This window comes from Falco punctatus, assembly GCF_963210335.1.
Source record: "Falco punctatus genome assembly, chromosome: 6".
In the NCBI taxonomy this organism is placed as follows: Eukaryota; Metazoa; Chordata; class Aves; order Falconiformes; family Falconidae; genus Falco; species Falco punctatus.
In genome coordinates this window covers 53,326,772-53,351,069 of record NC_137585.1, presented here as the reverse complement: position 1 = coordinate 53,351,069, position 24,298 = coordinate 53,326,772, and the positions used below count along the sequence as shown (strand labels likewise).

The window sequence follows — 24,298 nt, the reverse complement described above, 5'->3', positions numbered from 1 at the left end:
TGTGTACAGCCTGCCAGGGGCTTCCCTTCCACCAGCAACCTGGGTACCCAGGCTGCACCAGCACATCTCCATGGCTGCGTTGCCAAAGAAGTGCAGGCTGCAAAACAAACACACAAGCCCAAAACATTCACACTGTGTTATCTAATGAGTATCCCTTTTTCGTAATATCCATTTCTATCGTACTCCTTTCGTAAATACCAGAGGTTTAGTGTCAACCAGGGCAAGCACTTCAGCTCAAATAAATCTGATAGCAATGATGGAAAATGGAAAAATGAATTAACACTTCATACAGCCACCACAGATAGCCACTGTGGATAGAATAAAGTGGAAAACATGTGAAGGCTCTTCCCAGTAAATCTAAAGATGCTGTAGTAACAGCAATCACATATTCTTGCTGCTCTGTGTCTGTGACACTGTAAAAACTCAGTGTTGTAGAGAAGAGGATAGCAGGTAACAACTTCTTGCTACTTCTCACAAGGATGAGGAGCTGCTCAAAGAAACAATCAGGTAGGTTCTTTAATGATGCATGTTTTTAAGGCAAACTCACAAAAAGTGAATTGCATTCCATTCTATTTCCCTAAATAAACTTTGAACCTTGCATAAAACATAGGGGAAAAAACCAAACAAGCAAAAACTACCCTTCCCTTAGACATCCTACTCTTCAAATAATCCTGACAGCCACGTCACCATCCCTTTCTCTCAGAACAAGCATTAGAGAGGCATTTTCTTGGTATTTTATCCTTCTCACACAGGTCTAGGTTTCAGAAGACACTGTGCAGACTGCCACATTTTGCAGTTACTGTCAGAGTATTTCCTGATCATATTGCAAAATTAACCATTTTGAAAAAGGGAGAGTAATTATTATTCCAAAATGTGGGAGTTAGTCCTTGGAGACAGTGATGAGAGCTCTCTTGACACAAAGCAATGGTAAACTTAATGAAATATAAAATTCCATTGTAAACCATTGTAAAGCATTGTAAACCAGTAGTTACCAGGAAAGCACTCGCATCTTCCAACAATATTTCATATAACGAACTTCAATAAACAATCTCATTATCTATCCTAACTGTATGCTTGTCTCTAGGAAAAGACTCTTCAGTGATTCAGTGCACAAATACATGCTAAGTATTTTTCCTGGATCAGAGCTAGAAAGCCCAACACAGCCAGGGACTGAATTCTAGACAGGCAAATGACTGCGAAGAAGCGCACCTTCCCCTTTTGATTCATGTTTGCAGCTCAGCTGCATGATGGCTCGAAAGCATAACTACTGCTGTCAGGCTGATCTCATGAAAAGGAGGGGGATGTATAGGACAGCTGGCCAGCAACAGATGGGGATATGCTGTTCCACCTCACAGGTTGGTAGAGCTCCTGTTGCAGCACATGCTGTCCAGAAGGAATTCTAACTCTAATGCAACACCAGCCTTCCAAAGGAGGCCTGGCTTTAAGCCACAGTCAAGTCCAAGAATTCAAAGAACTTCTTAAATTGTCTATCTACTCCTTAAACAGTCCAGTCATTTATAGTTCAGATCAGTTGTCTGTGCTGGAAATTAATTAGTCAGTTCTATAAATTCTTTTTTGTTTAAGATAAGGTGAAAGCATGCTGTAACCTTCTCCGGTTTTGTGAACAGAACTTGAAATACCTTTTGACAGCTTAAGATTTCTTGCCCTTGAAGGAGAAAATTCTTTGCTTTCCTAATCATATGATAAATACAAAAAGGTCATCATCCGTCCCAGTCACCACAAGGATGATGGCTTTCACTTACTTTGCTTTACAGTAAGATGGCTTTGACCATCAATTGACTTCTAAAATAGCTAAGCTGCATTAAGATTAGACTGTTGTTATTGAAATTTACAATGAACTGAATTTATCTTTTATTCATTGTCTTAACTTTGTACAGACACCTAGAGTTTAATTCTGTTCTTCTGATATTTCAAATTACTTGAAAACAAAAAAAAGTAAAACTCATTTGAAAACTTGTGGAAACAGAAATTAAGATACCAGTTCATTTTGACCTTCTGAGTGAGAAGATATTAATAAATTACACATTTATGCCATTTATTATTATCAAGGTGACTGGACACAGTTGTAGGGAGCTTATTCCACTATGCAAACTCACCCTGACCTAGTTGTTGTGTGCCGACATAAAGAATTATCTCGTCTTACCTCCTTAAAATAGAGATACTGTCTATTATGGATAAAGTTATCTATACCATGCCATACACAGAGTATCAGAGGACAGTATTCATTTGTAGTGCTAGTTTCACACTAGGGTTTAAATTACAAGGCACTAATATAAACTAATGGAAAAGCTGAACCAATACTTGAATATACAAAATGTAACAAGCAATTTAAAGGGGATTACAAAATAGGATTTGGCTGAGAAACACTGCTGCTTTGCATTATTGTCTGTGGCACTGCATAAAAAAAGTGTTATAACTTCACAGGGTATGACAAGACACCTTGAGGTCATACTTGGCAGATTATTAGAAATTTTATGCAACTGGCACCTGTACAATCCCATACAAAGCCATTAAGTGTTCAGCGGGACATTTTTTTTCTTTATGCCTTTCTTCTCTTTTAAAATGGCTTTCAAGTAAAAATGTTATATATTAACAGTGATGTGTAAACACAACTCTGTAGTAAATCCTTTTTAAACACACAAATTATGAATTAAAAATGGATATGATCTAATATTCGTTAAAAGCTATTTTTGTACTATATATTTCCTTTTAAAAAAACCTGAAGGATCACTTTACAGAAATACATATACAATCTGACTCTTTTGAAATGCCTACTGACTTCAAAGGAAATCTAAGAACAGCAACGTGTGTTTTACAGCTTCTTCCTCATTATCAAAAAGTATTTCAGTATTTGAACTGAAGGAGCAATTCTTGTGAATGCTTACACACAGCATTTTAGTACTTGTGCATATTCTTACTAGACCCTGCAGCATTATATTTCACTTGATGAGCTTCTTAAAGGGAGTCTTGATGAAAAAAAAACCCACAACTTTGCATAATGCACTCCATAAAAAACAACAGGATATTCAGAGTACTCATACAAATAAATTTAATATTCAGACTAAATGTTTACAGATGTGAGCCTTTAAACAAAGGCAGTGAGCTAAAATTGAGTTTACTTTACTCTCTCAGCTATTAATTCACCTTCGCCACAAACCAGAATATAAACCAGACACAATGCTACTCAGAAAAAGTTGAACTTGCTGAATGAAATACTGCCATTTTTATGTCTTCTCTTTCTCTGCAAAGTCACAGCCTACCCTTTTCCACTTTTGTGGTCTTCGTGTTCTTAAATTTGAGTCCTACAGTTAAAGGTGCATCATCAGCTTATCAACTATCAATTTTTTTAACTTAGTATTAAAATACTTTGAATTATTATTCTGACATATTATTATTTCTCTCATTTCTCCATACATCACGCATTACTGTTACTGTTTTACACATGCTATATAATACCCATGTAAATTGCAATCCCTATATTAGAGTTCAACATCTAATGTAAAAGGACAAATGTAAGTATATATTTATAATTTTCATAATTTATATAATTGGCATATATATGGTATACAGATTTTGTACCAGCACATGTCATATACACTGACATTTTTGTGATTGCAGAAATACATGAATTATGATTTACTGCTGCTGAACATATGATATTAATTTGCTGCAGTATAATGAAAGAACAGAATTTTAAATGGAAATCCGATGATGGAGCTAGTTGAGTGTTTTGTCAGCTTTCCGGATCTTCAAGAGCAAACATCACATATAGCACTTTTATTTGAGGTCGATGACCAGTTCTATTTGTCATCTACAAGAAGCTGATTCCACCAGTTTTGTATTGTTTTGAATCACCAGATGGCACTTCTCCCTGCCCTGAAGACCTACCCACCTGAGCGTGTGGGAGTTATATCTGGCAGAAACATTGCCAGCTGAACTCAGATGCTGTAGATGTTGAGTGCTTTACCAGTAAAGAAGCACTTTTCTTGTTTCAGTCACTCTCTTTAGCTGAAAATGCTCTTTCTCAAATTAGTTGCTGTAGACAAGCTATGTCTACAGAAGTGGAAAAAAAAAGGAATTTAAACCCTTCACTTTTGTCAACACATATGCACTGCCCAGGGACGGTTTTAAAGGCATTCTTTCGCATTCCCCACAAGACAATATTTAAAGCTGCACTTCTAACTTGAATAAAATAATATTGACAAAATGAAATGAAACTCTGTTGAAAAGTTTGTCCATTTCTAAGTAACAGTATAGTTTTATTGCTTCTATTCTGGTTATGCGCTTCAAGTAATTCCCCCCTGCCCCGTTTCCATGTGCAATCCACAGCAAGAAAAAAAAATAAATCAGAAAAGTATGCAGCCATGGCAAAAGCTCTCAGTGAAGGACAATCAATTTGTTATCATCACATACTAATGGAATATCTCAGTGGAAACATATAGGAATATTTAAAGTAATGTTTAAACATCATGCAGCAATTGTTTCATAATGTCTGTAACTACACTGCGCACACATCTTTCACTCTCCTGCTTTCTCCTGTTATGTGAGCCAAGCACGGCACTTCCTTTCTCTGTGACTTTGGGCAGAAGAGACTTAGCGATTTTTTTCCCCCTCAGTTTCTTTCCATCATCTAACTGTTTAAGGGGAAAGGAAGTTGTACTGCTAAATCAATTTTGTGTGACAATCTGAAAAAGCAGATTTTAGGAGGTAAGTTAAAGCAGAAGGAATTGTCCTCATACTGAAACTTCACTAAGCATCATGAAAATCACTTGTTCAAACATGATTCCTTTATATAAGGATTCGGGGACCTCTCTGCTGTTACTCTACAGGAATACCTTTCTGTTATCTCCTTCTGTTTTTTGCTATCACACAAGTGTTTCTACTGTTACAGAGTTTCATCAGTTCTACACAAGGATGGGACTATGTGAATATACACTGAAGTCCCAGTCATTGGTGGGGGGAAAAACTACTTTTCCTTTTATGTCCCCAATATTTTCTCCAATATTTTATTTTTTCCATAAATTATTTATGAATAACATTTCATGTAGACTTACAGAGAATCATATAATGAGCAAAATATAAATGAAAAAATATAAAGCAAGGTATAAAAATACGCATCGGGAATAAGCAAGAGAACTGTCACCATTGACCAGTTTTGTAATTTTTTATTTTGCATTTTGCCTCATGAAGTCTATAATAAGCCCACAGGCTTACTATGTGGTAAGTGCTCCTGACGTCAGAAGAGTTGTGAAGATGACAGCCAAAATTCTGGCCGCTAAGCCATCAGCCTGCTCTAATGAAATCAAAGACAGCTTTGCACTCAGTTTTGAGCTCAGTAAGCAAAGTATTAGACGTTGATGATTTAAACTTTGATAACAGGGATAACAAAAACAGCACCAAAATCAGCAGGTCTTCTCCATGAAATAAACTCAGTAAAGTTTTCTCCAATCAACAGCCATTGTAAAACTGCTAGTGTATTAACTATTGGCAAAACTGTTTAGGTTGGTTGGAGGTTTTAGAGGGTTGTTACATATGAAAAACAGACTTGGAAATTACTTTTGCACTTGCTTCAGTCAAAGGAATCTAGTATTTTTTATGTACCTATGGCTAAAACCAGACATAGGACACTGAGTTCTGAGGTCACAAAAGACTGAAACAGAGCTACTTGTGTCAGTGAAATATACACCCGTATTGCTTGCTTTAAAGGAATCCATCATTCTTAATTATAAAAATCTCTGGCACTGCAGAACTGACTGTTAAGAGCTCAGCAAGGCTTAATATCCTTCATTCCATCATTCAGTTTCATGCAGGGGGATTATGTTATTGCTGCCCTCCCACATCCTTATGAAAATAAGATGTTTATCGTGAAGATTTGTCTTGTAAGTAAAATTGATACTGCATTTACAAATTATGTGTTACTTCAGAACACGTGGGATTAATTCTCCTTGCCAGCCCAGGCTTTAGTCTTCATTCCCACACATGCTTCCACAGCAATCATCTACCTTGCCTGTTGCCTCAGCTATGTCCAGCCTGCCTTCAAATCTTCTACTGGCCTTATTCACCTTTTGCCGCATTAGCTGTGAGTTTCTTGAGCATCTTCAAAGCTGTGTTTCTGCCATACACTTTGCTTGCACTCTTTGTCACTGTCCTACATTCCTCTAATTCAGTCCAAGTCACACAGCCACAGAACCACTTCCAGCACATCCTTTGCTCCACATTTCACATCCATCAGTCCTGAAATCTGACCTGAACTAAACTGATGCTTCCTTTTCTTTAAAGTTTGTCTTTAGAAGATTCATATTTGAACTCTTTATTTTCTCACAAATGTCGGCAAAATATATGAACAAAAAATGTCAATCAAATCTATAGAGTCTGACAACTGAGGACTGCCATCATTCAGTCATTAATCCTTGTTACAAATTTTTAGGAGTAGTTGGTCTAAGAATATTTCTTCTTTAAAGTGCTTCACACTCTTTTGTCAATATATCCTAGATAATCATTCAAAAGCCAATAGCAAATATTGTGCAACATGCTCTGGTGCATTGACTTGTCTTGCATTTAAGTAATCAATTAGTTTTACATGGATTACCACAGTAATCTGAAACTACCTATCGTTACTAAGTCAAGCTAAAAGGAAATAGAAAAACAGCACATTACCTGGCAGAGAGCTGCTGTCCAAGACAATAATCTGAACTTCATAGATACAGAGCCTTTGTTCAGTTTGAACATTTAAAGACTCTTTGGAGACCTGATTGGCTGATTTTCACACATGATGTTTGGATAGTTTATTTTGTGTGACCAATTGTCAAACCAGCCAGCATCTCAAATTACTGAGGTACGGGAGGTTATGGTGAAGCTCAACATTCAGAACACGATCCCAAAGAAGGGCATCCTTGGTTCATGAATACTACATCATCTGTTTAGGGTCTCTTTCACAGTTTCTTTCTCTGATGTGCAGGATTTTTTCCTTATCATCCTCTGTGCATGTCCAAATGTGCATTTAGATGCTATACCGTTTAAAACGAGTGCTAATATCTGCTGACACCTGAATGTAGTTTACGCCTACAGGAGTTCAGCACATACTGAGATGTTGACTGTGAACCTGCCTTTTAAAACATATATAAGTTAAGATCAGCATTAATAGGTGGGTTTTTTCCAGCAAATTAAAAATGTAATAAAAATGCTCTAAAGATCATCAGCAGAAGCTTACAAGTAAAATTGAAGGCACTCAGTGCAGCTAACAATTGCAGAAGTCTAATTTTTTTCTCATTTGAACAAAATTGTCCAGCTATTAACAGCAAATATGCAATTAACTTAGACTTTTTTAGACTGCTCCATTAACAGGCACAGTAAAGTACTGCATTAGGCTTTACAGAGCAATTAAAAAATTATTTATACTAATAAGCAATGTTAGCCACTACATTATTTTAAAAGCCATATTTTGCTGGAGATAATGCAGAGCTTGCTTCAGAACTCCAAAAATTATTTTTCATTATTTCTTAAATTTTACAAAAAATCACCATTTTTATATGGGAAAAAAAACTGAATCATCTGCAATACTGATGATAAAATAAATGCATACATAAAAGAAAAGTTGTACTTCAGATCATAACTTCACTCAGGAATTCTAAGCAAAATTATTTTACAAGTTCCATCAAAAGCCCTTCCTTTTTAATTGCAAAAATGACCTTAACTATGTTATTGGAGAAGTAAACAAAAAGGTGTATGTGTCCTTACAATTGTTATTTGTCACCTTTCTCACACACCATACTTGCCTTGACCCAACAAATGCTCCAAAAGATTCAACGACATGGCCAAACGAAACAGAAAAAACATTCTGACAATTCAGGTTTAAAAAAATGAAACTTTCTTGCCCTAGATATTCACTGTGCAACTGATATTAAAGCCTCAAAGCTCTTAGAAGTGCTTTGTTTGGGAATTTTAGGCAGTCTCTAGGACAGATTTTATGAGCAAACTGCTGCTACTTTCGCTGCCCACCACTTTGAATATTCACAAGGAAAGAATTCTCTCAATGAATTTCTTAATTTATCTGAAAACAATGATGCTAATGATGATCTGCATTTCTAAGACCTGTGGCAATCTCTCACAAAAAGACGAGTTCTAGAACTACTGAAAGCACACCCAATGTGAGAGTTGCCTAAAGAAAAAGACCAGCCTAATCATGAAAAAATATTATCATTTAATTGATCTCTATACTGTCTAAAACTTTAATTTGAATCTGAAATGGTTCCTTTGGAAAGAATGAAATATATTGGAGATAATACGTAGCAGTGATGGGTAGGCATCTAATGTCAGACTGTGGGGTGGACTATTTGCAAGGGGTGCTTGCCACAGCACTGAGGACAACAGCAGGAAGGCAATGTGTTTGCTGACACAAGCACATAAGAGGACAAAAAGGGAAGTAAACACGGGTTGCTGAACTCTGATGGAGACCCTTTGGTGACAACAATACCACATTTCCTATTATTGGAGAGAAATAGGAAGCAAGGCATTGTTCGTGCTGGACACCCTCTGTTAGATTTTGATAACTTGTGTTTAGTCCCAGGTACAGCTTCTCGCTTGTGTCAGCAAAGCTGCTCCCCCCCATCGTGCCCTTTGGTGGCAGATCCTTCCTTCCACAGGATCCCCATCCCGCCCCAGGCAGGGGAAGAGAAGATCATCTCTGGCCTCAAGTTTTCTGCATCCGTGAAAAGCAGCCACAGGAGGGATTAACAGCAGGCACCACTGCAATATCCCTAGAAGACGAGCTTGCAGCTGTCGTCTGAGGATGCTGATGGCAAGGTCAATATGAGCAAGCACAGCCCCACCTTGGCATCACACTGGCAGACTGCAGCTGCCTTTTGTACATCCACTTCAGAGAGCAAACAGAAGGGCTTAAAGCTGTGTCTACACTGAGGCTGATCTTCTGAATTCAGGGAACCAAGCATAAGATAGAAGGTCAGAGCTAAAGCTAAAGTGTGCTCCTGAGTGACAGAGCTAATTGGCACAGGGCACACCAGTGGCAGGCAGCTGGCCTGCAGTTCACCGTCAGCTTGACCCTGACAAAAATAAAAGTTAATACCATCTCGGACCATTGTCTATAAAAACGTAGAGATACTAGCAGGGCCATTACTCCACTCACCATACAATACTAATCTGGCAGTGTATTTTGTGGACAATAATGGTAGTGGGTTTTTAAATGTATATTCAGCTACTTGAAAGATCCTCTGAGACAGGTGCCTAGATGTAGTTGCTTTACTTCACCTTGCTGCCTACTCACACATAGGCATATATTTATTAAATTTCACTATTCCTTCCTGGAAGAGAGAAAGACACCAGAACGAGGCTGAAGTTTTCTTCCAGGAGCTTTAACTGTTAAAATTGAAGTTAGTTCACCATAACCATTTAGTCTGGATGCCGATCTGAACTACAGCTCAGGTTGGCTACTCACTAATATCTGTTTCAGTCCGTTGTCTGTTTATTTATAGACACTTGAAAAAATCATCACTTTTCCACACAGCCAAGTGATATCATTAACAGTACAACAAAACTTTTTCTTCAGTCACAATCCAAGGATGTTGATTTTCTTGAATGGATGCTTTACATTAGCAGTGGCATAGTACTTAAAGCTATATAGCAGTTTGTTCTAAGAACAAAGGTTTGGTCACAAACTGTTTTCTGTTGGTGTGGTATTTTTTTTTCCAGTCTAATCCCCTGCAAGACCTTAGATATTGGGTGACAATCTCCATTTCTCCTGTTTCTCCTACTAGTATATAGTTGTAGCTTTTCACATTTTAGGAAAGACTTAAGTTTGTAATAAAGCTCTGTAAAATATTCTTTGGTTTACATGCAATTAGTGACTTTTTCTGATGTAAGGGTGGGATTCATCACAGACATATTCAGACATCGACAGCGCTAACATCTGCATGTGATCTGGATACCTAGGTTCCACTTACATTCAACAGGCAGAAATGACTTCAGGGACGTTATCTCAATGACCTGTTTTAGACATCTAAGCCATAATGAAATGGTACTTGGCCTACAAGTGCCTGTATGTATGTATTATATAAAATGAGTCTAGATAAGTTGCTTAATTATAGATACCTATGCTCCTGAGCTCTGAATTTGGATTAACCCAGCCCTTTATGTTCATAATATAGGTACTTTGTATTGCAGGGGACTGAAATCAACCCAGTTCCTTTTTCCAGTCTAACACTTTCAAATCATACATGTTTTGGGGTAGGTAGGAGGAGGGTTTTCCAGTTCGTTTATTTAACTCTTACAAATTAAGAAAGTGAAATATATACATTCCAGATTCTAAAAATGTTCTGTCTTCTTTGAAATAGATCTACAGCATAACAGTATAATGTTGAAATCCGAAATTTTGTAATCTTTTCTGTATTGCTGAGAAAAATATGTTCAGTTTGGCTGAGCAATGAGTCTTTGAAAAGTATATGCTGCAGTACCCATATTTTGTTGCTGTGTTTGTAAAATATGCAACTCGGGAATGTTGCATTATGAACATTTTTGTGGCTATCGTGGCTGCAGAAAAGAAAATTTATGGAAGGTGCAGATAAACTATCTCATGCTTTATGTACATACCATAGGCAACTAATACCTTCTGAGAGTAAATCTTCAAGTCAAGTCTTGTCTTGCTAGACAAAAGACAGTGACAAATTTAAAACCTGCAACTTGAATTCACAATTTACTCAACTAAGTCACTGCATAAACCATCCAATTAAAACTTGAAACAATGTTCCGTGACTTACAGAACAACATTGAGGACAGCTTGCCTTACGTAAAGGCTGGGCAGTGGCTGAGAGCTGCAAAATTGGAGAGGCAGCATTTTTAGCGCCAATTTGTGACTGTGCTGATTCAATTGCTAATAAGACATTAATTTTTGTAATACATAAATACTTTGTCTCATATTTCTCCAGAATTTTGTGAGACTGTATTTCATAATAACCAAATATGTGGCATTCTAAAATTCTACAAAAAATGCTTGGTATTAAATATGATTTCTTGCAAATGTTGGAGTAGAGGCAGCAGAATATATTTTACTCAAGGCAACAGAATAACAAGGACTGTCTCTGATGACGCAGATACCGAATATGCGTCAGGGACTGCTCACAAATGACCAGAAAAACAGTAACTGTTTGCCAGAGATACTGCCAAGTCTTTCTGAATACACTCAAGAATATAGTAAATTTGTTTGCAGAAGAAAAAGGCCATAATAATTTAAAACTATTCTCTGTGAATTATTCAAAAAGTATTATTATTCAGGCCTGAAGTTTTGTTGGCTTAGATAACTGCAGATACACAAGAGCTTAAGTAATAAGATCTGCCATAGGGTGTGACAGTGCACAAGTTTGAGTGCGTTAGGTATGAAGAAAATGCAAATCTGTAAGGCATGTTGCACGTTACATTGCCCAACACACAGCCCTTTGGGCTGGTTCTTGCCTGAGTCTCCCGCAAGCACTCTTTTGCAGTGGTTAGCATCAAGGGATAGTAAGGAGTGAATGCAGACCGTAAGGAACCACAAATGGACAACAGACCTGCTTACCTGGGCAATGCAAAAGACAGAGATCTCATCTGTCTCCAAAATGGCAATACCTCTCCCCTCTTGTAAACCACCTTTCAGAACAAGCCAGACACATCGGTGGGTTAAAGGCTGCCTGTACACAAGTTGCAAACACACAGACTAAAGAGGAGTATCGGTAGTTCCCTTCTCAACACCTGTACTTCATTGCAGTGGCACTGTGGCACAGACCCATGCTCCCCCACCCCATCCCTCAGCCTGCCTTAGCCTGCCAGCCCTCCCCAACGGCGACTGCGGCTTCAGCCTGCTCCATGGGAACCCTTGCTGCCCCCCCTCTAATCCCCCAGCCTCAAAGGCTCACTCACCCCCCTTGCTCTAACAACTTTAGTAACACAAAAACAAACCAGGACACAAAGTCCAAGGTAACGAAAAACTTACTTAAGGCTTGTTCACCACAAGACTGATAGTTCCTGTCTCGCCTCGTTCCCTGATTTCCCTTCAGTCATCCTCACTATCTTGTATTTAAATGTATCTGTATGAATATATAGATAATCGTACTCAAACTAAATGCAATACCTGCAAAATAAATTTTAAGTCTAGTGTATCAGGGCAGATTTAAGCTGTGACTATTTGAGTAACACCTAATGCCTTAAAAAAAAAGTATAAACTTGGCCACTAACATTCTTGCTTCTTTAAAACACTGCAGTAACTAATGAAAACATGCTGAAGTCACTAAAATATGTTTGCAATTTTCCTGTTTTACTCAGATCACTTCAGATTCTTATACCAAATTCCTTCCTTTGTCTTTCATAAATTATTTGCAGGCAAGTGTGTGTTTTTTAGAGTAGAAAAATACCTTTTTCTAGTCTGATCAGATTATGTATGTGAGCCTAATTCACTGGAACTGAGCGTGTACATGACACTTCCCGAGTATTAGAAAATAAAGGATGCTCTTCAGAGGGGAGAGGATGCCATAAGGACATTACAAAATGTAAGTGAAAAGGAAAATGAGCTTGAATGGACTGGTACTAGGGCCTTTACTGGCATTTTAGTTTTTAAAATGGTATACATCTTGTGAAGGCCTGTAACTCTTAGCTTTCACTTAGCAAACTTTTATAGTTGCATATTTATTATGTTAAGCAAAAAATATTTTCAAGTCTGTTAAGAGCATACAAGATGGTCTCCAGTCTGAAAATCTATGATTTGCATACAAATAGATAAATTGCTAAATATGTGTTATATTTGTTGGAGGTACACTCAGCTCTTCAACTAGATTTGGAACGTGATTAAGGGAGGCATTTAAAGCAAGAAAGCAATAAATGTAGGTGCACATTATACTGGGAACATACAGTTGTACTTGGGTATATATTACTTTAACATATAAGCACAGGAATAAAAATATCAGCAACTGATGAAGTAATTTTGTTTAAAGACAAGATGGAGATATAACCCATAGTGATTAAAGGGTGTAGTATAATGTCTTTCTACTTTGCCTAGAGGGGCAGCTGTGCTGGCAGAAGCTTTCACCCCTGAGGGATCAACTCTTGGCTGTAGCTTCTACCAGGGTAAAGCAGGTTTATTTTTATGGGCAGAAATCCACATAAATCCTGCCAACTGAGGCTCCTCAGGAGACAGCTAAATTTTATGCAACTCCCAGCTGGCCTGAATACCGCAACAGCAGCACCTTTCCCTTACAGCTCACTTATTTTTGCTCTCTGGACTAATCAGCTTCTTTCAAGCCACCGAGAGTACATCTATTTGAGATAAATACACCACCTTTAGCTCCCACAGGTAAAAGATTCAGATCAATGTACAGGTTCACTTTAGCTCTATAGCAGCTATTTTGTGCATGTATTTTTTAAAGATAGTAACCCCAAGCAGTAACACAAACCGCCTCTCAAAAGTCAGCCCATGGTCCACAACAGAACTGTTCAACCTGCTCTAATACTTACGCTGCTGCATTTCGGACTGAAATTAAAGCCAGTGCTCTGTATTCCCTCCACATTGAGGCACAGAGGTCTTTTTAGGCAGCTCATGCTACTATGGCTTTCCTCAAAAGCAGGGCAGAACACAAGCTGGTGCATGGCTGAACTGCCTGAGAACCAAAGCCCAGCAGCCTGACAGCTCATATCACATACCTTTCCTTTTTCCTCTACCTTCAAGACCTTGTGTCTTCTCACTGCTGTCACCACCCTTTCTACTCCAGCTTAAAGAATCACTGCAACACCCTCCCAAGACAAGAAATTACCAATTCTCTGAAGGAAAAAGAAAATAAATCAAAAAGAGTCTTAAATAAGCTCTTCTCTCCTTAGGACAAGTGATAGTGCCTCATGGTTCCCATTTGCAGCAGAAAGTAGACAGCCCATTTCTATCCTCAGCAGGGCCCAGATAAACAGTCCTACCAAATGAAGAAATAAACAGGGATTCCCTCTGGCAAGGTCAGAGAACCAGATGAAAATGACCCTGGGAGCACAAGTTCAACCAAATACAAAAAGTTCCATGCTCAGTGGGGTTTGGTTAAATAATTCAGGTCCAATCTTTTAGGAACACAAATACAAACCATTCCCTCTCAATGGGGTAACAGAAACAAACACAAAAGTTAATATACCCAGCAGGGATTGACCAAACAGTTCAAACTCGCCTTCGGAGCAGCAAGAATAGCTATAAAGCAAAAAACCTTAGCCACTTGGCACTGGAAGACAGACCCTGCTCTGCTTTGGTTGGATGAGTGAAAACTTCCTTGATTACAGGAGTCCTTCATTCTTTACGAGGCTAAATTTACTATTACATGCTGACCAAAGAATCATCCATTCAGTTCTGCCAGTTCACATGATAAGTCAAAGCAATGTCAGTGAAATGTCTGTCTTCTCCAAGCACTCGATCCCTCTGTTTTCTTACTGGGTGCAGGTTCCACATCTCCTCACAATCCTGTACTGCCAGCTTGCAGGCTCCCCTCCATCAATCACGTGCTTTCTTTCACACTGGTCTCCTTGTAGGAAACGCTCTTCTTTTTTTATCCATCAGGATCTACTACTCCTATGCACGTGGTCACAGAAGTGTTCCAAAGGAGTCAAAAGTTTCATATGGAAAATACATCCACATGTATAGATGGTACTCACGACAGATCAATATAAGCTGTAAAAACCACACTGCAACACTTGAACTTCCAGAAACATCAAACGAATATACCTGCACTTCTTCCAGTGCTTTCTTCATTCCCCTACCTAATCTCCTACTATACGGCATATTGCATATTTCTTCCTTTTTTTTTTTTTTTGTATTTGTATACATACACACGATTATTTCTATTAGAAAACTATCTACTCACTTATGTATAATTAGTTGCCATAACAAGAAACAAGTAGATGCTTCCTTGAGACTACACCAGAATGCGATATTCTCTGCTTATCAAACAACTGTTGTTCAAAATACTTATAAAATAGGCCGTTCAGCATGCGGTTATAACTTCTGATGTCATCCTGTATGAGTGTTAGTCAGAAGAGAGGCCTGATTTAAAAGTAGGATTTAAGCTTCAGTTGTTAAGAGATAACAACCTACTTACCCAGGATCCAGTAACACTGAAATTAAAGATCCTAATTTAGGTGGCTAATTTAGGTTTCACAAGACTATTGTGCTGCATACAAAAACTGTTGTATTTATACACCTGGGATAAAACTGGTTAATGGGAGGAAAGGAAAAAAAAAAGGAAAAGTAAAAATTTGTGACTACCTTATTAAAAACATATTCTGAATCCTCAATAAACATATCATTCAGTATTCTGTAAGAATGCTATTCTATTAGACTAGCAATTTAAGTATAATAATTTAAAAGTAAGCTTGGCATGGTCACTACAGTAGCTTTGCTAAATTTTCGGGAAATAGCTACAAGAACAAAAAAAATACCATGGCTTCATAGGTAAAATACATTTGCATTCAGAACAATATAATTTCAGTCACCATTTTAGGTATACAATATTTCAGCAATGCTAAAGCATATCCAGAAGTGCAAGCTGGTTAGCTAGTGAAGGAAGAATATCTTGTTTTATTTACACCTTTCTATGCTATCACATTCAGAAGAACCTATTGTAATCATGGAAAGGACAGGCTTTTGTATCCTGTTACATTATGATCACAATATGACTGTATTTTCCAGATTGCATAAAACGGTGGAAGCCACTATTACTTTCTTAATCACAAAAATAATTCTGAGCTAGGAACTGTCGACAGGATCAACACTCCCATATGCATTTGGGTGCTGCTGGACACAGCCACATACAAGTGTCATATTCACACTTCACATGTCCGAGCTCCTTTTTCACACTTAAAGAGAGTCACCTGCGCACATGCTGATCAGCCTAACAAACAGGCGCAGTGGGATGCGTTACCAGACTGCATGCTGCTGTGTGGCTTCATGGTGCTGCACAAGCTTTAAGTCAGGAACCATCCCCTTTCTGCCCACCCATTGCTTAAGCACCCAAACAAATCCATACTGCAGAGTCCATATTGTCTCCCACTGAGGTGACAGGCCATCACTACTCAACATGATGTTTCTAGCCTTTATTTAATTTTACAGTATTAAGTGTAATGGCTTTGAATGCATCTTACATTATTTGAAAAATACTCCTGTAATTAAGACATTCTCAACCACCAGGCTAAACAAAGACCATAAAGTTCAGCACTTGCATTTTATTTTTAAGGTTGCAATATTAATGTTTGAGAACTGCACTTCTCAATTGTTTGTTAATTTTTTCTCATATATTTCATGTTCGTTTCTTTATTAACATCTTGTTTTATGCATCTACTGGTATACATGACAACACTGCCAAGAATGGACACCCATTTGGTGATCAGACTACACAGCTATTCATCAACAACAAAACCTTGCTATGGCCATCAATTATCACACAGAAATCATAAAAGCAGAGATCAATATTCTCTCTTAAAGCTTTCTAAAGAATAAATAAATAAAAATTAAAAATCTGAAGAGAACTAAAACCCACACTGACTGAAAGTATGACACATTATTCCACTTCTTCTAGCTTGAAGATATTTGCCTCTGTGAAAATCCTCAAAATAATATTTCCTCACGTTAACGTCTCTTTCTCTTCTACTCTGTTTTCACCTTCTCCATTTGTCATTCTTCTCAGGCTACATTTTTAGTTTACCCTAATTATAACACCTGAAAGGCAGAATTAAAAAACAGAAGGGCAAAGAATGTAAACATTTGTAACTCTAAAGACAAAAATAGCATGATAAAACATAAATACTGGTTACCATGGAGAAGCATCATCTGTGCTATATAAAAGCTGTCCCACAAGCAAGCATGTCTCTGACAGTTTCCAGGTTTAGTATGGGAAACCCAGTATGCCAGTAGGATGAACAGAGCAGAATAACAACTTGATACTTTACCTTGAGGTTTTTATTCTGATAAATGGGGAGAAGGAAAATGCTCCCACAGAAGGAAAGATGGAAAAAGAGAGACAGAGAAGATGGACACATGAAAGTATTTGTTTGGAAACAGAAAAAAATCATTTTGGTAATCATTAGGAGAAATAATTTCCATTTAAACTCATCAGGCAAGCCAAAGCAAGTGATCCGGAAGACAGACTAACTGAGTCTTCAGAAGCAGTCAAGAGTCTTCTCAGCCATTACTGGGTGTGAACCATGAGTAACCCTTTTTAACCCAGTGGAACTGTACAAGAGGAGGGGAGCTCAAGTTTGGACCTGGAGTCACAGAAGCAGGAAATGCCAATCAAGCAACAATGACATATTCTTTGACTGAGAGAAAACACCACAGTGCTTTTAGGTCTCAGTTTTAAATGCCCTTCCTGGGTTTCTCTACTGCATTTGAGTTTGGCCCTTATATTCATTAGCTCTGCTTATAAACCTCTTTCACTATTCTAATATAGCTAAAACTGTAACAGGCCATGCACAGCAGTCGTAATGCTCTAGTGTTATAATACATCATTACGTGTGAATCAGGAAATAAGGTAAATTGAAATAAATAACCCTCATATCCAGCATAACTACATCAAGACATCTCTTTCTGGGTAACTACATCAGAAAAATAGGAGAACAAAAACTATGTTATGCCTCTAACCAACATAATTGTATCTGCACATGAACAAGAAAACAGGATCTCCTTTTTTCTTATTCTTCACAAATACAGTGCATACTTCATGCTTTGTAAATACAGGCTATTACAACATATTCTTTTCTACCTATTTTCCTTAAATATACAACCCAGAGGTCTCAAAATACACAAGCTTTTGTCATTGCTTGCTAAAATCTGGTGTTGTGGCTTCTAATCATGGGCTACTGAGTCCCCTGATTCACCTTTTGTAGAGTTGGTGAGAAGAAGGGAAAGAGGGTGCCTAATGGAAGACAGGGAGTTAGGACCCCTGTGTGATACAATGAGCAGAGACCTTATAAATTCCTGAGGAAGGGAAGGAAGCCTTTAGATTTACACTATGTACAAATTCTTATAAAGCTGTACATCTTAAAAAAGGTTTGGTAATGGGATGATAGGCCCATTGCCTTCTTCAGCTTCCAGCACTAATTTCCCTCCACAGCCTGGTCTGTTCTCTTCACCAGCTCCCAGATGCAACCCCTTGCTCACTGAGCTAGAGACTCTGTCCTAGGCACATTTTCTCTGCCCCTGAATCCAGTCTTCAGTTCCAGTTTGCAGCTTACAACTCACCAATTCCCATTTCTAACAACATTGCTGAGAACACAGGGTCCAGTACCCAGTTGCAGACCCAAATCCATCCCTGGCATAACATGCAAAAGCAGTTAACTTCTAGAAAAGACTTGTTCGGTGGAGAGTGTACTCAGCAAAGGTTAAATTGTCAAGGAATTTAACACATAAAATTCCAATTGTTAAGAAATCAGACATCTACATTCCCATGCGGAGCTTATTTGCACCATTAACTTGTTCTTTCTTTTTTTCTTTTTTGAACCTGCCCTGAGGGCCATATTAAGAACACAAACTATAGGAACTCATTTTGGGAATCGCAACTCCTACGGCATTTTAATTCAATAGCATGGCAAACTGTTGAGACATCCTACAATTTAAGGTTTCCAATTTCCATCTCTCAATAAGGTCAGCAGAGAAAAGCAGCTATGCCTCTCAGAAGACAAGTTGTTATAGTTGGTAGTTTGAACTCCTGTGTCACTTCAAAAATTCTAACTTTCACTGCCAAGTATTTATATCATTATCCCAGAGATTTGAAAAAAATGCCACAAAGCACTTCATTTGTATTCTTAAAAAACCCAGTCTTAATACAGGTAATTTCAAAAGTGTGTGCTAAAAGTGTGTTTCTTTATCTGCAATACTAATCAAATGCATTACAGTAGGAACTGATTTTGTTTAAAAATATCGAATAAACATTTTGTGTGTATGCTTTTGCCATTTTTGTCAGCACAGAAATGGTAAGTTCTTTTTGGTTTCTTTCTTCACATGTTTTTAGTACTGTAAAATATGTATTTGTCTCTATTTCTTGAATGCAGAAAGCAAGCACTGAGAAGTACAAGTCTGAAGTTGACACTATGAATCTGAAACTAATACAAGAGGCTAATTGAGATTTCATCTTTTTTTGTCTCCTTTTTGCTTGTACCATAGACTGCAAGTGTGTCTAAGTGATGAGTGGCAAGCATGAATGCTAATACCTTAATTAATCTATTTCTATGAAAAAAAAAAAAAAGTCATTTCCATCTGTTGGGATAATGTAGTGCTGTTTTGTGACTGATTTTACTAATTTCTATTGCACGGAACACATGCAACATACATCACTGCACTATCATTACCACCACTGTAGTGACAGCAAACACCGAAAGTTCTTTGATGCCAAACACATTTTGAACACCATTATAATGCTTTGTCACATGTGCTAGCCCTAAGTGCCAAACTTGCAAGTGCTGCCAACAGTCTGCAATCACTGAGGCTGTACAATGGGAGGGCACTACACAATGGTCATGCCTGAAGCTGCAGTGGGAGTCTGCTAGCAGGTGTGGGAAGATGACTTATTCTAAAAGACCAGAAAATTTTAAAAATATATAAAGATAAGAAAAGCCATGAAATACAGGAGGTGTTCTGAGCTGTCTTCCGTGCAATGTGCTTTCTGAGCATTCCCACACCACCTTGATCATCACCTACCGCAGAGTACTCCACTGAAAAACCCCAAAGAGAGATAAAGTGAAGTAACTACCAAGCTTGCTGTCAAAACAACTGGGAAGTGTTCTTTGGGGGATACAAATACTCAGGCTGGAAGAAAGCAAACACTGTTTAAACAATCCTGCAAGTCTGGGCAACTCCAGTCCATGCAGTTTTATGCTTTGACCATTGAAATCAGATGCTGCCAATCATAGTAAACATGTGAAAAGAATATCAAATTCATGAACTCTGAAATATATCAACTTCTACAATGTTTGGGCTTTCTGCAGTTTGTCAATAGCTGACTTAAAAGTGTAAGTTTCCTACAGTCTAAAGTTAGCCACTTCTATATGAATTACACTGTTACTCAGAGCACTGCTTGCTTTTTGGGTGGAACTGCAACACATTCAATTCTTCACATTCAGCAATCACTTTCACCAAGTTGAAAGAAAATGCATCAACAACTAAACTAAAAAAAACAATGGCTTAAGTTTGTTCACTAGTGCTTCCTGATTTGTGAATTAACAGTAATTCCATTTCTTAACATCTTAAGTCTTACAACCACAAAGGGAAAGAGTGTATCATGCTAAGGCCCCATTCTTTCCCATTAATTTTTCTCCTTCATTTGTGGGAACTTTTTTAATTGCCCTATTATGTTACTATCCTTTTGTAAATGCTATTTTTTTTATCTGCAGATGTTTTTAATGCACACCTCTGATTACATATTGCTGCAAGTGTCATGAGACAGGAATGCACCATGTCCCAGAAATGAAAAAAATACTAGCATGTAACTGGGGGCTTGACCTTGAAGATAACAAACAAAGGAACTACTTAAAGATACTGCATAAACTAAAATTAAAAATATAATCAACAAAAGAACGAGCTGATGATGATGAATCTACACACACATACATACAAATATTAAGGATTAATAATATTGAGATTTACAGGGGGAAAAAACCAAACGAAGACCCTTTCCAGTTTGTCATCCACCATGACCTGGTTAGCTAGACATTTGCTCTTCAATAAAAGCTTAACATTATTTTGATTGCTTGACTGTAAGACCAACAGCTGTAAGAAATATCAGAAAGATGTGACAGATTGTAAAGCCAAATAGAGCTCCCAAGTCAGCCTGCCCAACATCCTCTACTCCTCAAGTCATGGAATATTACCCCCTTACTCCTACAGCCCAATTACTTTTGTTTGAAAAATGCAAACTTTTCTTCAAATGTTCCAAGATTCACAATAACATTTTGAAAGTTGGCACAACGTCTCACAATACATGCAAGTCAAGAAATGCATATCTGGACTGAGATGCGTATGTTGGATGCAGCCTGCATCTCACTTTTCGTTTGACACATAAATCGGTTGGTCAGTGAGGTCCTTTTCCTATCTAACCTCCTCCTTGGTATTGTGCAAATATTAGGCCATATATATTACATGAACAGATGCAGAAAAGAGTACTATTCCATATCAATGATTAATGGCTATGACCTAACCTTTTTAAAATAAAAATCAAAAGATAATTACATTTTCATAATCACACCGACCTTGAAACACAAAATTCATTTAACAGCACAGATTATTAGCATAGCACAAGAACACTTTTCTTTTCTTGATGCTCATATAAGAAAACGGACAGCTTTAACTCCAGCAAATGGTGTAAGGGTACAGTTAATTGAGAATTATGTTCAGACACCATATTTGCTAAAGCAAACATCTCCTCAGGAAAAATGCAACTCTTTAAAAGCATCTTGTGATGTTGCAATAGGAAAAAACCATCAGGTGAGCTGGTCTCTTTTCTTGAGCTGGAAGGGCTCTGATAATAACCAGAGTTACTGAAAGCAAAACCACCTGCTCATCATAAAAAAATGACAAGGTAATTTATTTAAGAAACAAAGGATACCAAAGAGGACTATTTTCTAGAATAAATGAAAAGAAAAACAATGGGTGCCAGAAATATACATATATATATATATATATATAAAGAAATAAGAGAAGTATGACATAGTGAACCAAATCCAAGAAAGAAAAGTAATGAAAGAAAAACGTTTTAAAAAACATCAGCTTAAGATTCGAGGAGAAGTGCTCTCTTCCCTCCCATAACCTGCCTGTCCATAAATAACAGCTCCTCCTTTAAGGCTGCCCAAAGCATGTCCTGCCTCCATAAAACTCAGATTCTAGAATGAGGATTTTGCCATAGCAAGAGCTGAGAGAGCTTAAATACAACATGCAATATGTACTCCAGAGAAGTGACAGACAGAATTAAGGTTAAAGACCTGAATGGATACTTGTTTTAATATACTATTAATGATGCATTCATTTACAGTGAAAATTGCTGAAACAGAATTTTGATTCTCTTTACTGCAGCTGTAGAGCCACAATGTTTAACTAACGCTGTTTCTTTGATGTATCACTTTATAATATTTCAAAGTCTCCCCCTCTACATGTAAAATACCTGTTCGCTTCAGTCCTATCACTACATAACCCAACGAGTTTTCCTACCCATAAAACCTGTGAATTCAGCTTTCCGCCATCCATGAAGACCTTCCATGAAGACCACAGTTGATATTTAGGCTATTCCACACCTCCACCATATAAATAAAATGAAGCTAACTTCATTAACCAGATTTACTCACTGCTGCCATAAAAGAAAATCCATAACCTCCATCCATCCTTTGCTTATTCAGAATGATTAGCTGTTTTGCTCTGAAGCCACGTACATCATAAACACTACGTTGCAACCTAAGCTAGCTGGGCCCTTACAGATACACAGAGTTACAGTTCTGTAATAAATTGCACAAATAATAGAAACATCTGGAGTATAATTTCCCCTCCAAATTTATTCTACCATATGGAAGCGGTAGATATTGAGCACTCATTCTCAAGTATGATATTCAAAGTTAGCAGACAATAATGGAAGGAGAGAGGAGAGTACTGTCTTTAAAAATAAGAAGGGAATCACACATTATTCCCAGATTTAATACTTGTACATAAAAGCATTTACCACTTTATTGAACTACTTGTCAGTTTCCTCCTTCCTTTAAATATCAGTCTACATCCCTCTGTCTTGAAGACTAACTTCTGTATCATGATTCATCTAGACAAAGCTGAGGCAATATTTTGTTGGCTCGATTGGTGTGCTGTTAGGTTTATGGCCCCATTCCTGCAGCGGAAGCTGCAAGCACCTCTTTCATTACTATTTGATAAGTAACTTGAGAGCCAGAGATGGATGTCACTATGGAAACAGGAGTGATTATTATAGAGACCAATGAAACAAGGATGGAAGCCTCCATGAGGCATTGGCTTCCTTCAGTTTCTTTCTTTTTCCCAAAACAGCTTCTGAAAAATGCTAATACATCTCTAAACATCATTCTGTTGTGTTTTAAGTATCCACCTGACTGGAAAAGCAGTGGGAAACGTGTGTCTGTTCTGCATCGCTGCAGGCCTGAGAGGTACCGTGCCCTCCTAGGAGTACCAGGGGACACCCTGGTCTCTGAAATGTGAACAGGGCAAGTTCTCAGTCTCATCTAAGGTTGCTGCAGTGTCTTGCACGGGCCAGTTTGACAACCAGGAACCCAGGACACAGAGGTCTCTGAGGGCACAGAGAACTCCTTTTCTCTTGGGATGACTGCCCCTTGCCAGGGAGACTCTTGGGAACGTTTCCCTCATGGGCCTTGAGTCCACTGTGTGATGGCAGAGGTCGAGTAAAGAGAACGATGGAGGAGCGTTTTCCTGGCTCTGGCACCAGCTACACTGGGAGCTCAGCACACAACCACTGACTAAAGCCTGGAGATAACGCCCGCGCTACCGGCTTGGCGCAGCCCAGAGCAGGGTGACTAGTGCTGCAGCTGGCACGGCGCAGCAGGGGGTCCATCGGGACCCACCTTTCCCAAGGTCACCTCGACCACACAGCCGTGACACCAGCCTCTTCGCAGGCCCGTTCCCGGTGACGGCAGCGCTGCAGCGCGGCTTCGCCGCGCTGCCGCCGCCGCGGCTCCCCGCCCACATTTCCCAGCGGAGCTGCCCCCGGGGCGGGGGCGCCCCGAACCGCCGCTCCGCTCGGGGCGGGCGGTGCCGCCGCGCCCGGGATGCGGCAGAGGCGGCCTCGGCGCCCGGCTCGCCGTCCCGCGGGGATGCGCGCAGCGGCGAGGGGGCGGGATGGCGCCGCGCCCCCCGGAGCTGCGGCCTCGGCCCGGCCCCGCCGCCCGCCTCCCTGCCCCGCTGTCAGGGCCCGGGGCGCCGCGGGCTGAAGGGCCGGCGGGGCGCGACGGGGCGGGCGGCGTCTCCCTGCGGTGGCTGCTTTGGTACCGGGGGGCAGCGCCCACGGCGGGGCTGCGGCTGCGCCCCCCGCGGCGTCCGTCCGTCCGTCCGTCCCTGCGTGGGCGGCGGCTCGTGTGTGCGTGGGTGCGTGTGTGACTGACAGTGCAGCGCGCACGGCGCGGTGGCAGCCGCCCTCACGCCGCCGGCCGGGGGCCACGCCGGCACGGCCCGGCTGCGGCAGCCCCTTCTCCGTCCCCCGGAGCCCTCCCCGGCTGGGGCGACCTCAGCGGCCTCGCTGCTTCTCCTCCTCCTCCCTCCTGGCGG

At 39.3% G+C, this 24,298-nt stretch overlaps 1 protein-coding gene and 1 long non-coding RNA gene across 2 annotated transcripts in view; one reads left to right on the top strand and one right to left on the bottom strand.

Annotated features, from left to right (window-relative positions):
- The window catches only part of LOC308065156, a 64,296-nt gene that overhangs the window by 24,296 nt on the left and 15,702 nt on the right, over window positions 1–24,298 (top strand). Inside the window, exon 1 of the long non-coding RNA XR_013928686.1 lies at window positions 1–24,298. This exon is cut by the window's left edge and continues 24,296 nt beyond it. This is a non-coding gene — a long non-coding RNA (uncharacterized lncRNA).
- The window catches only part of SLC16A7 (solute carrier family 16 member 7), an 81,250-nt gene that overhangs the window by 53,121 nt on the left and 3,831 nt on the right, over window positions 1–24,298 (bottom strand). The window lies entirely within an intron of this gene.